Genomic DNA, 22,807 nt, shown 5'->3' on the forward strand with positions numbered 1-22,807 from the left:
TTATTTGACAGCTGTTTTCATTTTTCATCATCAGTAGAGGGTGCCAGCAGCTTGACATCCTTCTTATCATTCTTATTGCCTAATCTTATTACTGCTTTTTCCTTCATCATTTGCACTTCTGCAGTTGAAGAAGGAGTTTCTATATTAAACCTTCAAAACTAGTCCTGTGAATTTATAAATATTGTGCTAATTCTTATTGCTTTAACTCCTGCAATAATAACTATTTGCCTGTCATTTTAACTCGGATACACTTGATTTCACATATGTAATATTCAATTAAAAACTCTTCCTTGCCAAATAAGATTTAAAAAGCTCAATAGCTTTTCCATAATTCTCTTTAGAGAGCAAAATCTTCTAATAAGCTAGCGAGTTTGGTTTCATGCATTGAAATTAATGATCAAATTTATCCTCAGAATTAAGAGATTCATATTTAAAGTAAACAATATTTTCATTGCCATTCTGTAAAAGATAAATTTAAAGCAATGCAACAGTATTCGTATTCAACAGATACACAGTTTGCTTCACGTTAGTGCCTTTTCTGCTTAAAAACTGCTTTCTCTATAGAAAACAAATTATTTCTCAAAAAGAATGAGCAATCCAGACTTTTTTAAGGTTAGTTTGAAATTAAAATAGGTGAAAATTATGCAGGATACCTCTGTTTTTTAAGGAGGACTTTGCTGCTGAACAGTGCAAATTATTATGAAATAAATGCTGTACATCTTATATGTATTACTTTGTGTATTTTGACTTAAAATGTTGTCTTTAGAATTTAAAGAAAATTCTGATCAGGAACAGTTTTTCCCTTTCATTATGAAAATAACTTGTACTTGCGTAGATCTTAAAACGTTTCCCTTTTTATCAGGTAAGCTTTTCATTAGTTTTAACATTATTGATAAATATAAATACATAACATGAACAATAGAGTTAATTATTACTCAAGGAAAGAATATCAGCTATAGAACTATGATTAAAAACAATAAAGACAGTAGGAGAATAATCATTAGGATCACTGGCTTTTTTTAGTTCATCAGAAAAATCATCTCAAGAAATTAGAATGTCATTATTGTCTACAGAAACATCAGTCTTTTCTCTCAGAAACTGGTCCTTGCCACCAAATGTTACCTATTCAATAAAATGTCAGCACCAACTCTCCTGCTGAGATCTGCGAGATTTTCTTTCCCAGGGCACTGGTATCACTTAAACCCTATATTTCGTTAACTCTGTTGGCAGCAAATGATTTCTATCATTTTGTTGTCCTCTTAATCCAACAGAGTGATTTTTGAATCCGTCCAAAAAACACCAAGGAGCGCCTTTTTTTAAATGCACCATTTCCTTGACTTTGCTTGCTAACTGAGCGGCAAGCAAAGCGCCGAATAATTCTAGTTTTGGAAGAGTGATTTTTCTTAGTGGCGTCGCTTCACACTTGCTAACCAATAAATTCACTTTGTTTGGGTTGTTTACTGTATTTGGTATTTTAGATTTTTCTGTATTTAACAATTTCGAATGAAGATGTTTGAAGTGTTTATGTACTTTTGCATTGCTGCGAAGTGATTGATTGTAACAGAAATGCATTTCTAATGAAATTCGAGGAAATAAGTCTAAAGAAATTGCAGGGATACAAGTAATATAAAAAAATTGTCTAAAGTCAATTCCTACTTAGATCAACACAGAAACATTTTAAAAATACAACAAAATTTTAAATATGTGAAAAAATTATATTAACATCAAGTGTCATGAACTACAACTTTAAAAAAAATGTATTTGAACTTCAGTGGACGAATAGAAAGTATTTTATTAACAATTGAAAATTTGCACAAGATATTGGTTGAGTGTGAGCTGATAGTAGGAATTTTAAAAAGTAAAATTTCAATAGTCAGTACAAGGCAGTCGCATGGTGTGCACATTATATATTTACTATGAATTTAATTCAAATCTTCTCTAACAAGTTTATTATTATCTATTTCAATGCAGATTGAATTTGAAGGTGAAACCACTGATGGAAACTTTGCTCTTGATGACGTCACCTTTTACGATGGGAACTGTCAAAGTAAGTATGATAACACATTTTTATGCTCTTTTTAAATGCAGCTAAGATGCTCTTCCCTATGTCAGTCTGTAGCGATATCTGCCATGAAACCTCTGGCAGCCCCCATTAAAATTTAGCCTTTGGAAAGTTGTCAGAATTAAAATCATAAAATGAAGTGCAGTACAAGTTGTCAAATGAAGAAAGTCCATGGTTTCACCGGACGGACATCATCAGCAACTGCACCAATGCGGTGCAGGTATTTATATAAAATGTCTTGTCGAGAGTTGAAAATTTGCCGTAAAGAATGCACGGGGTATGTCCACTGGGATAGGCGAAAATACAAGAGTATTCCACACTTTATCGGTTGAAAGGAGTTTATACATTTAAAAGTTGGTCCACTTTCCTCTTTGCCTCAGAACTAAACTGTTAATTGGAGAGTGAGAAATGTGGCTAAAGTAATCATTTTTATCATTCAGATTTCAAATCATTATAGCATAATGTGGCTAGGGTACAAATAGGGCGCAGCCCCATCCACCTAATCGACAAGATTTTATGACAAACAAGGGCTGCGCCAGGATAGCTTACAGCCATTTTTAGGCAGAAGATGGGCTTTTTCATTTCCAGTGGCTGGGGATCCATTGAAAAACAAGCTCCGAGCCAAAAGCCATTGCATTGGATACATTTATCTTGGTCTCTTCAACAAGAAAGTAATCAGTAGGTGTATGAGACAGCTGCCCACTCGGGAGTGAGCAAATATAACTGCCTTGCTAAAGTTAGTATCAGGTACAAGAAGATTTAAAATTGCCTTTCCTGTGGCAAAAATCTCTGCGTCGAAGTTAGAGGCATTCAGATCAACAGAATAGGATTCCGCAAAATATCCTTCACAGTACAACCGGCACCAGTATTTTCCTTACGTGCAGTGTCATAAGTAGAAATGTGGATCCACTCACAGCTAGGGTTATTTGTAGCTATAACTTCTAAAAAAAAAAATTTTAAGAGCATCAGGAACTGCCTCGTATATTTTTTCAGCCATACCAATTTCAAGATTACAAGTAGGAGGAGAGAGGCTAAACTGGTTAGGGTGGAGTAAGGTAGGCGTGATTAGGTATTGCAATTTCGGACCAAAATTTCAATACCTGCATTTTTTGTAGGAGAAAGTTTAAATGTCTTAACAATTTTTCAAACTTGATTTAATTATAATGAACTTGATGAGTTAATATTTCATCCTCATTAGCAATATCTTCAACAATTACAGGGTGATTATAATTAAAGTTGCGATATCAAAACGCTGCTCTAACTTTAAAACTACCAGTCAGAATGACTGGATATTTTACCAATGGAATCTGAACCATCGTGAAACAATTGAATTTTGTTTAGTGAAGGAAAAATACCATATTTGCCGCCGTATAAGACGCACTTTTTGTCTTTGAAAATAGGTCTGAACAATGGAATTCGTCTTTATACGTCAATACTCAGTTTTCGATTACATTTATTTCTCAAAATTTCCTCTATTCGGAGTTGCACAATCTTTTGTCTTGTTTTTTGCAGAGTATGGGAACATTAGTTACATAAAGTTCATTGAACCCGCATGCGCACATATCGACAATCACAGCTGAAAACTTTCCAGTTTTTGGGAACGACTTTTAAGCGTGTGAAATTTCTACTGTTCAGTTATCTTTCATTTTTTGCCAAGTTATAGCTAAAAGAACCATTGTCCGCATTGCTATAACATAACATGCAAGGTACGTGTGATTGCGTATGGTAACAAGACTATAGATAGGCATTTCGGGCCACCCCGACTGATAAAATGATAAGAACTGTGAACTGGGATGCTGTGAAACTAAAGATAGTGTTTAAATCATTTAAGAAATGTGGTATTAGTAATGCACTGGAGGGTACAGGGGACAATTTGTTGTATGAGGACTCTGATGCTGATTTAGAAGGTTTCTATTGACTTTCCAGTTAGCTCTTGAGATGAGTATCTGAATTTTGACGAAAAAAATTAAAAGATGGTCTTTCCCGGATAGATTGGATATTTGCAGAAATTATTAACTTGTATTACTTTATATTTAAAATACTGTAAATTCATTATAATGATCAGTGATAACGTTTTATCCTTCAAAAATGTGTATAAAAAAGGGGTGCGTCATATATGCCGGCAAATACGGTAGTTTAAAAAATGTGCCGATAGATGGCGTTGTCAGGGTTTACATGGCTGTTGTAGAGATATGGATATTTCAAGACTTGACATGCACACCACAGATATAGCTGTGATAAAAATGCAGAACATTAGCAGAACACGTAATGCTTTGCTTAAATGCTTTATTGTGACTGACAATGAAGGATCGCGCTCTGCTCGTGAAACTTTTCTGTCAGAACGGTGACTCTGCATTAACAGCTATCAAGAAGTTTTGGACATTATAAAGCGCATAAAATTCACCCCCAAAACCGCTTACGGCCTGCGAAAACTGATGGATAAATTGAAAGAGACAGATTTATTTAACGTGAAACGAGATAGAGGACGAAACCCAGTTGCGACAGTGGAAGATGTGGCTACAAAGTTCCAAGAATAGACGAACAGTGATACAGGAATCAGCAGTGCATGGGGAACTGGACGAATGTTGTATATGCCTGTCAGCACGGTGCGTAATGTCCTGTGGAACATCTTGCGCTGTTATCCGTGCAAGCTAACTCATGTGCATAACTTTCTACTTGCTTACCTGGAAACATGTGAATCGTTTGCACAGTGATTTCTTGCCCGGATGGAAGTGGAGAGTGGATGGCCAAGGAATATTCTGTGGTCTGGCAGAGCCCATTCCGTTTTGCAAGGTTCTGTAAATACTCAAAATTGCAGGATGTCGGTGATCAAGGATCCGTTCCCGCTACAGCGAGTACCTCTTCAGTCTAAAAAGGTCACTGTGGTGCGGAATAATGGAAACGTTTGTCATAGGTCCGTTCTTCGAGATCACATCTGCAGGGCTCATTAACTGCTTAACCATGTCCTTCTGGCAATTCAGCAGCATCAGTGGTTCACACAAGATGCAAGATGGTGCTCCTCTGGACATTGCTACTTCTATGAAGGAACTGCTGACCACTCATAAAATCATAACCTGCCATTTTCCAACAGTTTTACCGCCACGTTCGCCCAACTAAACCCATGTGATTTTTGGCTTTGGGGGATACCTGAAAAGTATTGTTTGCAGTCGGTAGGTTGGGAATCTGGCCGACTTGAAGGCAACCATCACTTACCACATTCATAGCATCAGCACAGATACCCTCCGGAACTGTACTGGAACATGTCGTTTTGCACTTCCAACTAGTAACGGAACAAGGTGGACACCATATCGAACAACTTATGCGCGTTTGTTTTCATGAAGCTCTTCCTTTTTCTCTTGTCATTATCATTGTACACACGTATTCTTTAAACTATTCGCTGTAAACATGTCTTTTTGCCTGTCTTAAAGCCTTGGAGTCTATTATTTTCTTTTGGCTAACAACATTCGTGTGGTTATTGATTAGGTCTTACCCCTGCTAGCGTAGTCTATCGCCACATTTTGGAACTATTTTTTCCCTTCGCCAAACAAAATTTCATTGCCTCTCGATTGTTCTGGCAAAATATCAAGTCATTCTGACCTGTAGTTTTAAAGTTAGTGTTCTGAAATCGCAACTTTAATTATAATCACCCTGTACCTTGTCATTATCTTCATTGTCACTCTCTTCAACGACGGAATCGGAAGTTTCTATATCTACAGTATGCGGGTTCTTCTGTTGTTTATTTTTGGTATAATACATCTACTACTCCTAATTGGAGAGAGTGTGCGACACTGCAAAAGAGAGAGTGTGCGTGTACGTGTGAGAGAAAGTATGTGAGTGCGAGAGAAAGAGTGAGTGAGAGTGTGAGTGCGAGAGACAGAGTGAGTGGGTGTGAGGAGCGTTTGAGAGAGTAGCACTCTCACGACCCACACTCTCTCTCGCAATCACAGTTCTCTTTCAGACTCTCTCTCTCTCGCACTCATACACTCTCTCTCGAGTGCGAGAGGGAGTTCGTGAGTTGCAGAGAGAAAGTGTGTGCGAAAAAGAGTGCGTGTGAGAGAGTTTGAGTGCGAGAAAAAGTGGGAGACTGCGAAAGAGAGCGTGCGTGTACGTGCGAGAGAGTGTGAGTGCGACAGTGTGTGCGAGTGCTAGAGATTGAGTGAGAGTATGAGTGCAAGAGACAGTGAGTGGGTGTTAGGAGTGCTTGAGAGAGTACACTCTCTCTAGCACAATCACACACTCTGTCTCTCGCTCTCACACTTTCTCTCACCTCTTTCACACCCTCTCTCTCGAGTGCGAGAGAGAGTGTGAGTGCAAGAGAGAATGTGAGTGGGTGTGAAGAGCGTTTGAGAGGGTACTCACACCTCTTTCACTCCTCCCTCTCGAGTGCGAGAGAAAGTGTGTGTGCACGAGTGCGAGAGAGTGTGTGAGACTACAGAAGAGAGAGTGTACGTGCGAGAGAGATTGTGAGTGTGAGCATGACTGCAAGAGAGAGAAAGTGAGTGGGTGTGAGGAGCGTTTGAGAGAGTATACTCTCTTGCACTCACACACTCTCTCTGTCTCTCGCAATCACACCTCTCTTTCACACACTCTCTCTCGAGTGCGAGAGAGAGAGAGTGAGTGAGAGTAAGTGGATGTGAGGAGCGTTTGAGAGAGTATACTCTCTCGCACGCGAGTGCGAGTGGGTGCGAAGAGCGATAGACACACACTCTCTCACACACACAAAAGAGAGTGTGCGTGTACGTGCGAGAGAAAGTATGTGCGTGAGAGAGAATGCCTGCGAGTCAGAGTGCATTTGAAAGAGTAAGTACACTCTCTTACACTCGCAGGCGTTCTCTCTTGCACTTGTCCACGCACAAACTCCTCATACCCACTCACTCTGTCGCATGTACATGCACTCTCTTTCGGAGTCTCACACTCTCTCTCGCATTCGAGAGAGAGAGTGTACTCTTTCTCTTAAACGCTCCTTACACCCACTCACTCCCTCTTGTCCTCGAGAGGGAGGGAGAGTGTATGAGTGCAAGAGAAAGTGTGCGAGAGCGGCAGAGTGCGAGTGTCTGTGAATGCGAGAGAGTGATTGGGTGTCAGGAGTGTACTTACTCTCTGACTCGCAGGTATTCTCTCGCACTTGTGCACGCACTCTCTGTCTCTCACACTTTCTCGAGGGCAAGAGGGAGTGTGTGGGAGTGCGAGAGAGAGTGTGCGTGTATGTGAGTGCGACAGAGAGTGAGTGGTGTGAGGAGTTTGTGCATGCCCAAGTGCAAACTCACGCACGTACACGCACGCTTTCTCTTTTGCACTCTCTCTCCCACTCGAGAGTATGTGATTGATAGAAAGTGTGTGTGAGAGAAAGAGCATACTCTCTCAAACGCTCCTTACATCCACTTACTCTCACTCACTCTCTCTCGCACTAGAGAGAGTATACTCTCAAACGCTCCTCACACCCACTCACTCACTTTCTCTCTTGCACACTTGCACTCGAGAGGGGGGGAGGTGTGTGAACGAGAGAGAGAGAGAGTACCCTCTCAAACGCTCTTCACACCCACTCACTCTCTCTTGCACTCATGCTCTCACACTAACTCCCTCTCGCAGTCGAGAGAGAGAGAGTGAGTGCGAGAGAAAGTGTGAGAGCGAGAGCCACTTTCTTGCACCCTCTCGCAGTCGAGAGAGAGTGAGTGAGTGCGAGAGAAAGTGTGAGAGCGAGAGCCACTTTCTTGCACCCACTCACTTTCTCTCTCTCGTGCGCGCACTCATACACACACTCTCTCACAGTCGAGAGAGAGTATGTATGATTGCACTTTCTCTCTCAAACACTCCTCACACCCACACACACTCTCACTCACTCTGTCGCACTCACATTCTTTCTGGCACGTACACACGCTTTCTCTTGCACACTCGCACTCAAACTCTCTTAATCACGCACACACTCTCTTTGACTCGCATTCACACGCACTCTCTCACTCACACTCTCACACATTCACTCACTTCCTCTCCCTCTCCCTCTTATTTCGTAAGGTAACCCCTGTGTATCTAGTACTATGGTAGTCAAATTTTTACACACCTTTGATCACCGACACTTTCCACACACGTTGCTCTTCAGTTCCCTAAAGTGTCACAGTGATAGGGTTGACATTGTCGAATACTTTTCCCCGATTACAGGGTTAGCAAGAAGCAAATTAGCGATAGACAGCAAGGGAGCAAATTCCAAAGACATCTCACCCCAGTTCTGCATAGTCAGCCAAACATTACCTTAAATTGTCACCCAGCTCAATCAGGGCTCTGTCAGTAAACCGACTATGCGACCCAAACTTCTTCATAAGTGCTTCGGGTGCCCAAGAGAGAACCATTGCTCTGTGTATGTTGAGCTAGCTGCGAGTATTCCCTGAGCAACAGAACACGGAAAATGGACTCTGGAATACTCTGGAAACTGGTATCAGGGAGTAATCAGTCTTAAAAAAGACGACACACTCAGAATAAGGCGTCATGCTCATGAAGCAATGGATCCTGCATGCCAGGCCATGGCGACTTAATCATGGTTTGGGCTGTTTTCTGTTTGGCACTATTTCGATGTTTGCTACTTGTATCAATCTCCCTCCGTCTGCTTCGGTACGTGGAGTTGCTGGCCAATCTTCTCTATCCATTTATATAACCTATTAAGTGTTTCTTTCACCGTGCCTGTATCAACAAGTTAATGCAAATGTACCTCAACTACTAGATGTTCAACAGTTGCCCCTGTAGGGCTATGTAACATATGCCTGTTAACCTCTGTTAAACTTCAGGCATTCCCATCCTCCATCACCTGTCTTTCATACGGAAATTCAGTATTCCAGCAAGATAATTGCACCTCTCACAGGTCCCAGTTGCCTACTGCATGCTGACATCACCATGCCTCTGACTTCTGCGTCATGAATTAGTTACCTAGAAACCCTAAATGACTCAATCCTATTGAGAATCTTTAGGGGAAAGATGTAAAATTCCAGAAAATTATTGAATCAATGCCTGGTAGTGTTGCGGCCAGATGAGGCCAAACGTCTTATGGACTAGCTATCCAAAATACAGTTAACACTTTTTGTAAATAAAATTCTTTTCTTTTCCAGCTCATCCTGTAGAAGCAGCAGTGGAGCCCCCTCTATCTGAGAAATTCCAAGTGGTTTAAGAAACTGCTAAAAAATGGAAAAGAAAAATGCCGCTTTTAAAATACAGAATATTTCTAATTAAAGCAACCAAAAAAATATAAAAATTAGGCTTACCATGTTTCATAAAGTGCCTTATATTTACTCCTGCATCCCATTACAGTGGCAAACTGAAAATCAGATACTTTCCTCAACCATCTCTGCTTTGCAGCAAATTTTGATACTTTGGAAAAGATATCGATATTACTTTCTCTCGTATTGAAGGACAAGCTGGGACTTCAAAGAGGAATCTGCCATTATTTTCATGCAACTGTGGTATCAGCCAGCTTTTTGTTCGCATCTACGGCATTTTCGTGGCATTCGAATAAATCTTAGCGTGCCACATAAATAAATGTCTGCTCAATTCGCAAAGCTATATGTGAAACAAATCTGACACATTAAAAAACTGAAATGTTTCACGTCATGTAATTATAAATAACCTTGTATTTAAATACATTAATATTAAAACTATTTAAAATTATGACAATTTTTATACTACATCATTAAAAAAGATATCAGTTTTGCAAGAAACTCTCTATTGAATCTTTCCTTTTAAATAGCATGTGCTTAATTACTATAAATGCAATATAAATAAATGTTTATTAAAGAAAAAGAACAAAATGGAAAGCCTTAACCTAATTTAAAAATTGATATTTGCTAAAAAATCTTAGCAGTATTTTAACACACATAAGGCAATTTAAAATTTCACGATCACCATTTTGACTACACATTATCATACACCTGGTCACGTGCGCATCGAATTTCGAGTTTTTAGATTTACTTTTTGCAAAGTTAATACTTTGCACTAACTTTCATTAACAAACTCGGCGATTTCAAAGCAATAGATGGCCACTCTGCAAGACTTATGATATTTGTCTTTCAAATTTCATCAAAACCAGCAATTTCAAAGAAATATGTTCACGCTCCAATTTGTTTCCATTTGGCGAAGCATAAAATACTTTTTTTTTCCAGTCTTCACAGTATATAACCTGCCTCTTACTGATAACCAAATTAAGCGATTTAAAATCAACTAGTTCTTTCAACAAGTTCTTTGTGTCTTTTATTATTAATTGCTAGTTGGACATGTCAAATCAATCTAGGACTCATTATAATTGTATATTTTTTTCCTAATAACTATTTTACACACTTGGTTTAAAAAAATACGTAAGTGAGAAATATATATATTCTTTAACTTATTTTTTCGTGTTTTTTCCTAATTTCTTTTGGTGAATATTTTTCCATTCTCTGTCCTTGTATTCAGTTATAACAACCAAGCGATAAAATGTTTCTACTTCTAACAAAAACTGAATATGTATACTCTGTTCAATATTTATGTTGTCGAATAATAATAAAGTATATAGCAAACATAAAATTACAGTCTTTTAATAAAATTGTGAAAAATTACAAAAATGTATAAATGAGTAAAATAAAGCATTTGTACTTGCGTTTTTTTATTATTATTATTATTATTATTATTATTATTTCAATTTTTTTATTTTTTTTTTTTTTTTTTTTATTTAGACGGAAATTCACAGGTGCACTTTTACAACGCATTTCAAAACGACGTCGCATGACCCAACATCTTACACATTTTGCAACGAGAATGTAGTATGACAAAGCGAAACCAATATTTCTGCTTAAAAGAAAAATGTAAGCAAAGACCTGAAATCCAAGTCTTTGCGACGGTCAGAAAATCGTGGAATTTCGCATATATCTAGGTAGCTTAAAAAGGATGGATTTCATTATGCTGAATAAAACAAAAATTTATCTTTTAAATGCCAGATAAAATAATAACGGTTTAAATGAGGTCTTTTTCGTTGTTGTGTTTGTACTCATAATCTACTTAAATTGATATTTTTATATTTTTTTAACTTTCTACTAATATTTTCTACATTGCCGTAATAGCAATTCTGAAACTACAGAAGATTTTCTTATTCCTATAAATACTAAGTTATGATTTCAGATCTGAAGAATAAATTGTGCAAATTTCGCTTCAAAATTTAGTACATTACATTATTTTATATAATGCATTATACTCTGGTACCTCAAAACTTTAAACGGTTTTTATTTTATAGGTTCGCCAACAAAGGGCGCCACAGATAAAACTTTGTTATATTCGTTGCTGCAAATGCACAGCACATCAGCACGAGCAGAACTACCATAATAATTGCATTTTTCTACAACTAGGACTAAAAAATTCTCCACTTTAAAATCATAAAGTGGATCTCCTTCCCCACTACGACGTACCCCGTAGGGTAACTACTTTAGGAGTCAAAGTCTTTTAGACTAAATACTCCTTCCTACTGCAATTCATGCCGTGCAAATACGCATTTAACTCATGAAATGTAAAGATTCAACACATTTGTAACCATAAGGGTCACTTATAATTTAGTTATGAATAAATCAAAGGTAAATTTTAATTTAGTACCATGTATTTTCACACGCGAAAAGCACCCGTAAATAATATTCTAAAATATTCAATGTAGCTGCAAATAATGGTGAAAAATATTTAAAATAAAAGCAATAACAATCAAAATTCTGAAAGAATTACGATTTTAACGGTCGCCCAAGAGGATCAAAGTTTTTATGCTGTCGCTAAGCTCGCAGTCTAAGAGTCTGTTACATTCCCTCTTACCAACCCCCCTTTTATTCCTTTGTCTATTTAGCTCTATTATAAACCACCATTAACACTTATACCATATAAAGTATGTGTCATCTTTTCAAGGTATATGTGAATCTTTTGAAACAGAGTCAACCATTTAAAATAACTGTCTACTTTTTGTAAAAAAGCCTTTTAACAAATGAAATTAATTTTAAAGGTAACCTTCCCGTAGCCAAATACATATTCTCACTCACGTTATTCGACAGAAACAAATATTCTTTAATATTACATGTTTGGAATATGCACAACATAAATTATTCTTGTAAAATTAATAAAATGTATTTTAATCTTCCTGCAATATTAATTATAAAGACAAACTTTGTTATGACCCTGAATATTAAAATTATCCAATATAATACATTTTCATAAAATATCAATCTTTAACATACTGAAAATTTAAAAATAACAAATATTTTCTTACGATAAAATATGAATTATTTTATTTCTTCAGTACACGTTTTCAGACGATTCTTTTTTCATACCTCGTGTTAATTATTTTTTCTCAAACGTTACAAGTATAAAAAATTATCTTTTTTTAATTCATGAAATAAATTTAAATAACAATTATAAGCACAAATTTGTGATCTGGTTCCTTTGAATTCTGATCTTTAAAAAGTAGACATGCTGATATTTTCCTCCAAGGTAACAAACATTCTTAAAAAAGAATTTACAACAAAGAAAAAATAAATAAGTAAAAGCATTTGTTTATTGTCCGATGTTTTACTTTCGTAGAAGAACAACTTGTGTAAAAGCTCATGCTGCTAATTCAAATGAAACTTACTGAAAACTCATCGTAGGTAATTAATAAATTACATTTTCTTAATTTTTATGCAGCAAATAAAATTAATTCCTACAATTAATTACTTAAAAACTTAATCTGAAACCGAGATGCATTTCAATAAATTTTATTGGTTTATTCTTACCTCACCTCTGAAATAGTCAATATACTCATAGCTAAGTAATTCTGCGATTTGTAAATTAGTGAATTATTTTTTAACGTCAAAAGAAACGTCAGTGTCAAGTATAAAATCAGGTAAAAATTCCAAATTTAAGTTAGCTTTGGTTTTATAGCAAACTCGATCCATTTCTAGGAAGAGAAGCAAAAGGGTCTCATTTTCGGTACGAAAAAAAAAAAAAGATCCACAGTACACTGAAAACTACCTTCCTTTGAAAAAATATAAATAAATGAAAAATAAACAATAAGTCTGAAATTATATTCGACAGAATATTAAGGCTCGCCCAAAACGGTTTGCTAAGGTTTTCAGGTTCGCAGTCTGCCTGTCTGCTGTTGCACTCCCTCCTACTAACCCCCTTTTTTATCTTTTTAGCTCTATGATTAAGCATTATTTTCTTCGCACTTACGCTTTATACAATTCAATCAGAAAATTACAAAACTTTCAGAAGCAGCACACCAGTATACGTTTAAGAATTCCCGATGCAAGGTTGTTGGAATACACTTTTCTGCTCTCGTACATTCCTGTGAAAATGGGGCTGAGCAGTTGCAAAATGTGCTATGAAGTGTACTATAGGGTAGCGTGCTATGAAGGGTAATGCAAACGGCTGCAGATGTCATCAACAAACCGTTTAAAATTGCCTACGCAGGATGCCCGTTAAGTTGCCTATTCCCATATATGCTATATAAGCAATAACCGCAAATGCCCAGTATACAAGAGACAACTAATAGTGACTCAGGTGTACTGCATGCACCTTGCAAACTACGATAAATGCACCTTGCATACTACAGAGTCCAACGATGAGTGATACACCCTGTACACTCATCAAACCATACCAACAGTGTACTCAATAGATCATAAGAACTGTGCACTTTATAAATTATATAAGCCCCACGCGAACTGTGCAAACGACTTTTCGTATAACTAAGAACTGTTTGTCTTACAAACTCTATGAACTCTAAACGTAATGATCTCTATGAACTTAATACTATTGGAATATCCTTACAAACCAAATGAACTGTGTACCTTAAAAACTCTGTGAATCGCCTAAAAACTCATAAGTTTACAATGCCTAATATACAAAATTAATGTTAAATTTAAAATGTAGCATGTCAAATTTATGTATAAGGAATGTATGTGCCACATTTTAATGTTTCAATAAATGCTGACGCAGGGTTCCTCTGGATAGTTGGTGTACAGGGGCAATACCACTTATGCGACGTAATGGTGCCCCTTATACTTTTCTACTGTCCTGTCCCGTACATGACGTGCTGTAAGACACATCACACCAGGAGTAATGGCCACTGTCAAACTAAGGCTGATTGGGCCTTGGTTCCTCCACACGCGGAGGTGATCGTCATCTGCTCCAAGATTGAATGGAGGTTCATCGCTGAGCTCTACGCTTAATACTACACGACGATGTCAGTTGGTTGGCAGTACGATGATCAGTTACGAAAACCACTCCAGGCGACTCTGTCGATATTCTGAAGATAAAGGCAGGCGTCTTCAGTGCCGCTGTGAGCGTAAATCCACCTCAAGCAAGCACCGTGAGATGATGGAAGGTGGTGTGAAAGATAGCTGTAGCACGTTAAATAGCGGACAATTACACCGTTCGGGCATGCGACACAATCATCTGATCTTTCCTCGTTTCTGTGAGCATTTGTTTTCCAGAGCCTTCCGCCGATGAGCGTCTTGCTGCTTCACGAAAATCTAAAATGCGACCATGTTCGAAATCGTGCAACTGTCTATGAAGTTTTCAACAACGTCCTAACGGCATTATTGATTGTGTTTCTAGGAAACTGCAACACCAAGAAGGAGAAAAGATTAAACCGTCACCGTACTATGCAAGTTGCGCAACAGAAACAGGCGCTTTCTTCGAAGTTAACAATCATTGCACTGATCATCGATTAGTCGTTATTAATCAAGTTATCAATCATCTGAAATATTTAATCATTTGCATACTAGGTATAAAATTTCGAGATGATCAGATCATTTTTTAAATTGCTTTCCTCTCAAGAGAGTATATAATAAAAACAAAGACGATCCAATTTTGCAACAAGTAATATTCTATTTAGGAATTCAAAGGAACTTTACTATCTTATTTTAAATGCGACTAACCATTAATCAACTCGCTGCTGGTCGATTCGCGTAATTTATATTATAGTTTATAGTGAAATAATAAACAATCCAGAGAAAAATAAATACGAATAACATTATAGTATTGCTGCTTGTAACTAATAATTGAAAATAATATGGCATTACTAAGTATATTGCCACAAGACTGAATTAAAATAATAGCAGTATCTGTTTAAAATCGTAATTATAAATGTTAATGTGGCATTCATGGTAGTTAATGATTAATTATATTGGAAGTGAATGTATTATATGTTCGTAGCAATAACATTTACAATTTTGAGAAGGGGTTCTTATAAAGATTTTAACTTAAATCGTTATCACACAGAAATATTTTGACTTCTTTAAAAATCTCTTTAAATGCAAAGTTAAATGGGTTGAGAAATACCATTATAATTCTAACATATGCTAATTACGTATTAAAATATAAAATAATGAAAGCTCATCTTGCATTTCTCCTGCTTCAAAATAACCTAACATATCTACAAATTATATATTTTAATTGAACAAATACTATAGTACATCGGTATACGTCCCTGCTTGGATGCGAAACGTTTTTGATTTTTTAGAGTACGACTCGAGGTTGATGTTATGACCGACTGCACGCACTACGCCTGGTTACCTCTTTCAAAACTGTGCTACGACTGGCCATGATCATCAGTATGCCTGTTGCTATTAATCAATAAACAATCCCAGCTATAACTCTGAATCTTCAAAAATTTTAGTGTATTTTCGAAGTGCGAATACGGTATGAGTATCCTGGATTTGACTCTCTCATACCGTATGCCGAGCACGATGTTGTGCACGACTGCGGAAAAGAAAGACAGCAGTGAATCGACTAACGCTGCAGAGGGCATAAAATTGATTACCAAACAATAACCAGAGACATTACAACTTGGAACATGTTAAAAAATTGCTTTTGAGTTGGACAGCAAAATAACATTTGCGTACGGTCTCTTGTATCATATATAGGTTTCATCCACTGCATTTGTAGTTGCATTAAAAATAATTTTAGTTGGTTATGGCAAATCATACTAGGAATATCGCCTAATGGGAGCGATGCCTTCGCAGAGGACTGTTCAAGGAAAACTGGCTCGTATACGAGTTACAAATGAGGAAAATGCTCATGCAGCCAGCCCGTTCATCTGGAATCAAGCCCAGGCTCGAGGATTTTTTACAAGAAAGGATTATTTTCCCTTTATTTCTTACTGGTTAGTTTAGTTGATTATGGCAAAGCAAACTACAACTATCTGCCTAAGGGAAGGGACGCGTGGAGGACTTTCTACGGCAGACTGCACGTATACACCTCTTCGTGGAGGACTTTCTGCAGCAGACTGCACGTATACACCTTACACATGAGAAAAATTATGAAAACGCCCATACAGCCAGCCTTTTCGACCGGAATTGAAGCCAAGTTACTGTTTAGGAATTTTACCAATACAGTAATTTGGTGGGCCTTTTCATTTCTTACTGAGAAATTTTGTTTGCTATACCCCAAGGAAGAGGGGAGTAATGATGTATAACGGTTTAGAGGTACCACAGTAAACCAGCTGCCGAACCCAGATAGTAGTAAGATGACATTGGCTGCCGTACCAAAAGGCCCGGCATCGAATCTTGAAAAAGGCATAGATATTTGTAAATGTACACTGTCCATGCGGCATGGGTGGTTCCCCCCCCCCATGTGCAACGTGTATACGAACCAGTTTTTCTTAGAAAGTCCTCCACGAAGGCATCCCTCCCTTTAATATGATTTGCTATATTAAAATAAACCATACCCCACATCTTTAAGCATGCTAGCAAATATCGTTTCACAATGCAGAAAGTAGATTCATAATTTTACAAATTTGAATTACAAAACTCGACATTAGCCAAGGGAAATTAAATATGGCATTGTTTTGTTAATTGATATTCCATTGTATAATAATTTGGAGATCGTATATTCCCACAGACTCAAACATCAATATTGCTAAATCCATACTTACAGAAAACGTTGCAAAGAGAACACAAACACGAGGGCACAATAAAATTTCATCTAGAAGCAGAATTTAAACCCACTAAAGATTCCCACAGTTGCAGAATTTAATTGCAGAAAACGTGATGTACATGATAAGCATTACACGTGTATATATATGGCATTTAAATGCGTATCATGCATATATAGTGACGTATAAACTCGATATGTAACATATCGCATTTTAAGTATAACATGTATAATATCGCGGTATATGTATAATACGTTGTACGTGTAATGTGCATCATAACGTAAAACGCGTATGACGCGATATGTATAATGCACGTTTGAAAGGTATATGCTCATACATATCGTGTTTAGATGAGTTCTCTATGTATATAATACGCATTCAAACATGCTGGGGATCAGTGAGACAAACTATTGATAAATTCGGCGCTGATCAGTGACACTAACTATTGACAGTGTTTAAAGTGAAGAAGGTTGCATTCTCTAGGATTAAGATTTGTATGACGTACGTGAACATACGTAAATGATTAACGCATGGAAGTGTAAAGGGAAACTATTTGTTCTATTAAGTTCCCTATCAAAGCGTTTAGGGAGAAAATTTAGAGCTCGTTTTGCGTTTTCACGTAGGGTAAAGCACTTTAAGGAGCTACAGTGGATTAAGAAAGCATTGGCAATATCCTATAATTGATCATATTAGGTAGCAAAGGAAATGCTTCACAATTTTAACTGGTCATAATAAACACAGGAGGTAATGAAACTTTCATTTTAATATGGCTTTTACACAAATTTTGCTATGTTGAGCTCACGTGTTTAGACTAGCAAGACACCCTGTTAGTATAAAGCCTGGAGTGCTACTTCAAAACTTTTAAAACGTTATTTGACTAATACTGTGATAAAATGGCTTCGAAGGAGTTGGATGTTAATGCTAAAAACATGATTATTCAGCTCCGAAATGAGGGTTTAACTTATCGTGCTATAGGAATGCAACTGAAAGTCTATTTACTTCTAAAAGTGTTGTAAAAATATTCAACGAGACAGGATCGACGGAAAATAAGATTAGAAGTGGACGGCCTCGAATATTTTCTGCAAGGGAAAACGGGCATTATCAAAGAGGTTAGGAAAAACCTTCAAATAAGTGCACCCCAGTTAGCCAAAGCTTTTGCTAATACTTCGCATAAAACGTTCAATGTGAAGACTCTACGGAATATTATACCTGAGGAGAGTTATTATGGAAGGGCAGCTATAAAGAAACCTTTCATTTCAAAAATAAACAGGACAGAGAGATTATATTTTGCAAAATCCTATGTTAATTTATCAGACGAGCTTTGGAACATGGTTATTTTCTCCTACGAATCGAAGTTTAACATTTTCGGGACTGATGGACAACAATATGTGAGGAGAAAGCCAAAATCCGAGCTGGAATTCAGCATTTAACCCCGACTGTGAAACATGGTGGAGAAAACGTCGTCGTTTGGGGCTGCATGGCAGCAAACGGACTTGGTAACTTTTGCTTCATTGGTAATATTATGACACCATGTACACTTACATACTGAGCTATAACTTGAATTTCAGTGCTCAAAATCTTGGCTTAAGAACATCATTCGTGCTTCAACAGGACAATGACGCTAAGGATACAGCGAACCTCACCCAGAAGTAGTTACTGTATAACCACCTCAATCCCTTGACAAATATTTATTATTTATATGCACACGAGAGAAAACATGACAGTGCTCATACACCAGCCCACCAAAACCCGATTCCAAATTGAACTACCAATATTCAGCTGTGCCTTCAAAGGTAAATTTTGAAGGTTAAAGTTAAGTATAAAATAAAGTTCAAGCTTCACATTTCCTCAACTAAAATGCTGATTTGAAATAAAATACCAAAAACAATTGCACTTAAATAGAATTTTGAATATTTGATAGTTACCGTTTCACATACTTGTCACGTTAAAGAATAGAACTTTGGCTTTAGTTTAAAACATTTGGGAGAAATATTTTTTTTCCGTGATTTTCGCTCGCTTTATTACATGCTTCTCTGGAAGAATTATTCATGACACCTGCAAAGAAATATCAGCATCCTATTCTGAATCTTATCGTATGACCTAAAATTCCAACAATAAAGCATCATTCCCCTTAATTAGTTACAGTGGAGGGGAAAAATATTTGAACAATACTGATTTATGTCATAATTTCATTGCAAATGATGCAAATTAAATTTTTAAATAACTAGTTCATATTAGCTTATGTAATAAATAAAAATTAACTATTAAGTAATCTTGTCACAACGCAGAAAAACGAAGTTACGTGAGTTTCCAAAGGAAACAATGCATTTGAACCACCACTGAAAAACCTGTCTTCAAATACTGAAAGTGAAAGAAAAGGAATGCAGTTTGTTTTAGAACGTTCTATTAGTCGAGAACGTTCTGATTTTACCATATAACTATTGAAAACATTTGAAGTTTTTTTATGCAAAATACATTTATTTAATTATTTTCTGAATTTTATTTTGTGCATATTAGGGGGATTTTCGAGTTACTTATATATTGTGATTTTAAGAAGAATGCCGACTAAATATTTTTTGAACAGATTAGACTTAATGCATTACTGAATTATGACTACCGTTAGCTTATTTGAATTCCATTCATTCAAGCTTATTTGAATTCCATCTAGAGTTTGGTGTGATTTGGTTCATTTGATTATGGCAAAGCATGTTAGATCTAGAGATGGTATCTGCCTAAGAAGATGGATGCCTTCATGGAGGACTTTCTAACGGAAACTTGCTCCTATCCATGTAACACTTGGGGAAAGCAACGAAAACGCCCATGCGTCTTACCAAATTCTAAAAATTTTGCTGCACCGGAATTCTCATACTCAGTGTTTTTTCTACATTCTAGAAAGTTCCCCATCCCTAAATTTGGATGTTTCTCTAAATTCAAAATTTTTGCCTTTCCTAAGTACACCACATGGATTGCATCGCCTCTGGCGCCGGGCTTTAAATAAAAATCGTTGCAACTTGAAACAGAAGGAAGGCATACGGAATTGCTTATTAAAACTGAAGAATTGTTAGGCTCATCAACTCCAGAGTTTGATGACTTCTGATAAGGTGGTTGCGTTAATACCTAATTAATTCTTCATCCTGTGTCATCACTAATAATCGTTAGTTCCGAGAAGGATTGGATTATTTAAATTATAGCAAAGCACTCGAAGGTTATCTCTTTAGTAGAAAAGATGCCTTCGTGGAGGTTGTTCTAACAAAAAATGGCTCATATCCATATTACACATGGGGAAACCAAGGAAAGTCTCAACCAAACTGAAGTTTTTTAATATATGAACCAGTAGCGTAGCTAGGGTTTTCAGCGCCCGGGGACAACTGAAGATTTTGCGCCCCTTGCTCTGTGCCAAGAACGGAAAACATTTCATTCTAAAATTTCGTAACATCAATTAGGCACCACCTGAATGCTGCGCCCAGGGACAGATGTCCCCCCTTGCCCCACCCTAGCTACGCCACTGATATGAACCCAGGTCACTCTACCACTTGGAGGATTGGTATATTGAGAATACGGCAAGCACACTAGGGCTATCTGCCTAAGGGAAGGGATGCCTTCGTGGAGGACATTCTAAGGGAAACTGGCTCGTATACACGTTACACATGGGGAAACTCACGAAAACGCCCAAGCAGCCAGCCCGTTCATGGGATTCAAACCTCGGACCAAACTACCAGTGTTCAACGATTTTACCGCTCGGCCGCTGGTGGGCACTACTTGGAGGAACTCCAGTAAGAGGATATCAGAGGGGTATGCTAGAATTAAGATGTCCATTCAAAGAGTGCAACGATTTAATGAAATTTTATATCAAATAATATTTAATATTAAATCCATCGGTTTCGTTGACGCACATCTTCTGCGAATTTTTACGAAAGAGCTCTTATTAAATTGGTACTTTTATGTTATAGCAGTCCCCATCCATACTTGGCGATTTTAGATATGCGCCTATATCTCAGCTATATTTTCGCGAAACTCGTGAAAGCAAATGTAAAAATACAATATACAGGGTTAGCATAAATTATTCATTCATTTAGAAAAGGCTATATTTTCAGAAGTATTACGGATATGCACAGGATAAATATATAAAATGAACCACAAACTCACCAAGTGTTTTTCACTCTATCACCAAGTTTACCGGATAAGTGGAACGTTACTTCATAGCTGAATATCATCTTGGTGGCAAAATCTTTGTCCTCCAGTACTGATGCAAAAATCTGGTTGACGGGTTTAATCCTCCGGCTTTAATTATTGCAGGAACTGCGCATGGTACGGTTTGAAATGCAACTGTCATTTCCTAAATCTTTTAACTATTCTTATTACTAGACGCTAAGCGGTCAGCCTTCGTCTGGCTTTTCAATGTACCGGAAAACAAATGTCCAGTATCCAAGAGAAAAACTGCACTGAATTATCGCCCTCATTTTACCGAGTGGCAACAGTGTTATATCGGCAACAATGGCTGTATGCCATTGTTGTTCCGTGCTATCGATTTGATGCGATTTCATCAAGAAACATAAAATTTAAAAAAAAAATCTCATTCTACATTTGAAAAAACCGCTTCGAGGTGCACTGGCTCTTGTCTAGATGGACCTATGGACCAAATTTCGTAGCTTTGGGTTAATTAGCTTACGAACAAAACACACACACAGACTCATCCTTTTATTATATATTGAGATTATTATCGCATGCAACTATTCCAGTCTCAACTGCAGCACTTTCACTCAAATTAAGCTGTTGATTACACCATTTCATGGACGTCAACTCGTCTGTCCTAGAATACATACACATAATAGCAATGAAAAACGATATTCTGGAACTGCTGAGCCAATGTCCGACACGAAGACCCTTCTTCCTGCAGTTTTTAATATTGCATCTACAAATGGTTTCGTTAACATGAAGTTTCATGTTGTGGCCATTTTCGCAAACTTGTTTGTCAGGCAAAAGACCTCTTTCTTGAAAAAACGATAGAGCATCTACCTCATTACTTGGTAAATTAAAGCTTGTTAATGTCATATTCACAAAAAAAAAAAAAAAATAATAATAATAATAATAATAATAATCTGAAAGGTTTCAGATTTTAAATTACGTCCAAAGGGACTTTTTTTAAAGTTTTGTGTATTATCTTTATTTATTAAATATCATGTTCTACGTACTCAAACTATAAAATTCAGTTCAACAGCAATATCGCAAATTAATTTTAAAATGAGTATATCTTTACAATTTCCGATATACAGTCTCGCGCGCTGAAGATATTTTTTTTTTTTCGTAGTGTTGCCATTATTTGCTTTGAAATCGTTTAGTTTTTAATCCAAAATTCGTTGAAGTGTTACAACATACGAAATCGATAATGAAACAAATTTCAAATTTAAATTAGGGTTTCCACATTCTACGTAAGATTACGTTATTCAAATTTTGATGGCTTTTACCGTTGTTTTATCACAATGCGAGAAACATGCATACATTTAGGCGGATTCTTCAATATTTAATTTCTTTAAATATAAGACAGGGCGATAATATACGGTGCGAACGATTTGAAAAGTGATACAGCCTTTTAAAATTTTCGTCGCAAAATGCCAAAACGAAATTAATAGTCCTTTAGGGCAAACTGCACCTTTGGACTTATAAAAAAAAAAGAGGAATATATTTTTAAATAAATAATGCGAACTCGAAAACCTCAACAAAAATGAATAATATAAGAAAACGCAGTGACAGCAAAAATGCAGCAATACTTCTGCACAATACTATACTAATATACGACCACGGTGGCGAGGTACAAAAATACGCAACCAGATTACGGCGAGATATTT

At 36.8% G+C, this 22,807-nt stretch overlaps 1 protein-coding gene and 1 long non-coding RNA gene across 10 annotated transcripts in view; one reads left to right on the forward strand and one right to left on the reverse strand.

The window, feature by feature from the left end:
- Positions 1-11,039, forward strand: part of LOC118204815 (inositol polyphosphate-5-phosphatase A-like) — a 326,182-nt gene extending 315,143 nt beyond the window's left edge. For all 9 annotated transcript variants that reach the window (XM_085820263.1, XM_085820268.1, XM_085820269.1 and 6 more), the window contains 2 exons: positions 1,972-2,047; positions 10,753-11,039. The gene's annotated coding sequence lies outside the window, so the exon portion shown is untranslated. The remainder of the gene's footprint in view (positions 1-1,971; positions 2,048-10,752) is intronic.
- Positions 1,773-21,371, reverse strand: LOC146996197 (uncharacterized). Its single transcript, XR_015042031.1, has 2 exons — positions 21,108-21,371; positions 1,773-3,003 (listed from the first exon to the last, which is right to left on the reverse strand). It is a non-coding gene; the product is annotated as an uncharacterized LOC146996197 (long non-coding RNA).
- Positions 21,372-22,807: the final 1,436 nt, after the last annotated feature.

The sequence above is a fragment of the Stegodyphus dumicola genome, chromosome 7, assembly GCF_044657685.1.
Source record: "Stegodyphus dumicola isolate Sdum_Otavi_A_Nest chromosome 7, ASM4465768v1".
In the NCBI taxonomy this organism is placed as follows: domain Eukaryota; kingdom Metazoa; phylum Arthropoda; class Arachnida; order Araneae; family Eresidae; genus Stegodyphus; species Stegodyphus dumicola.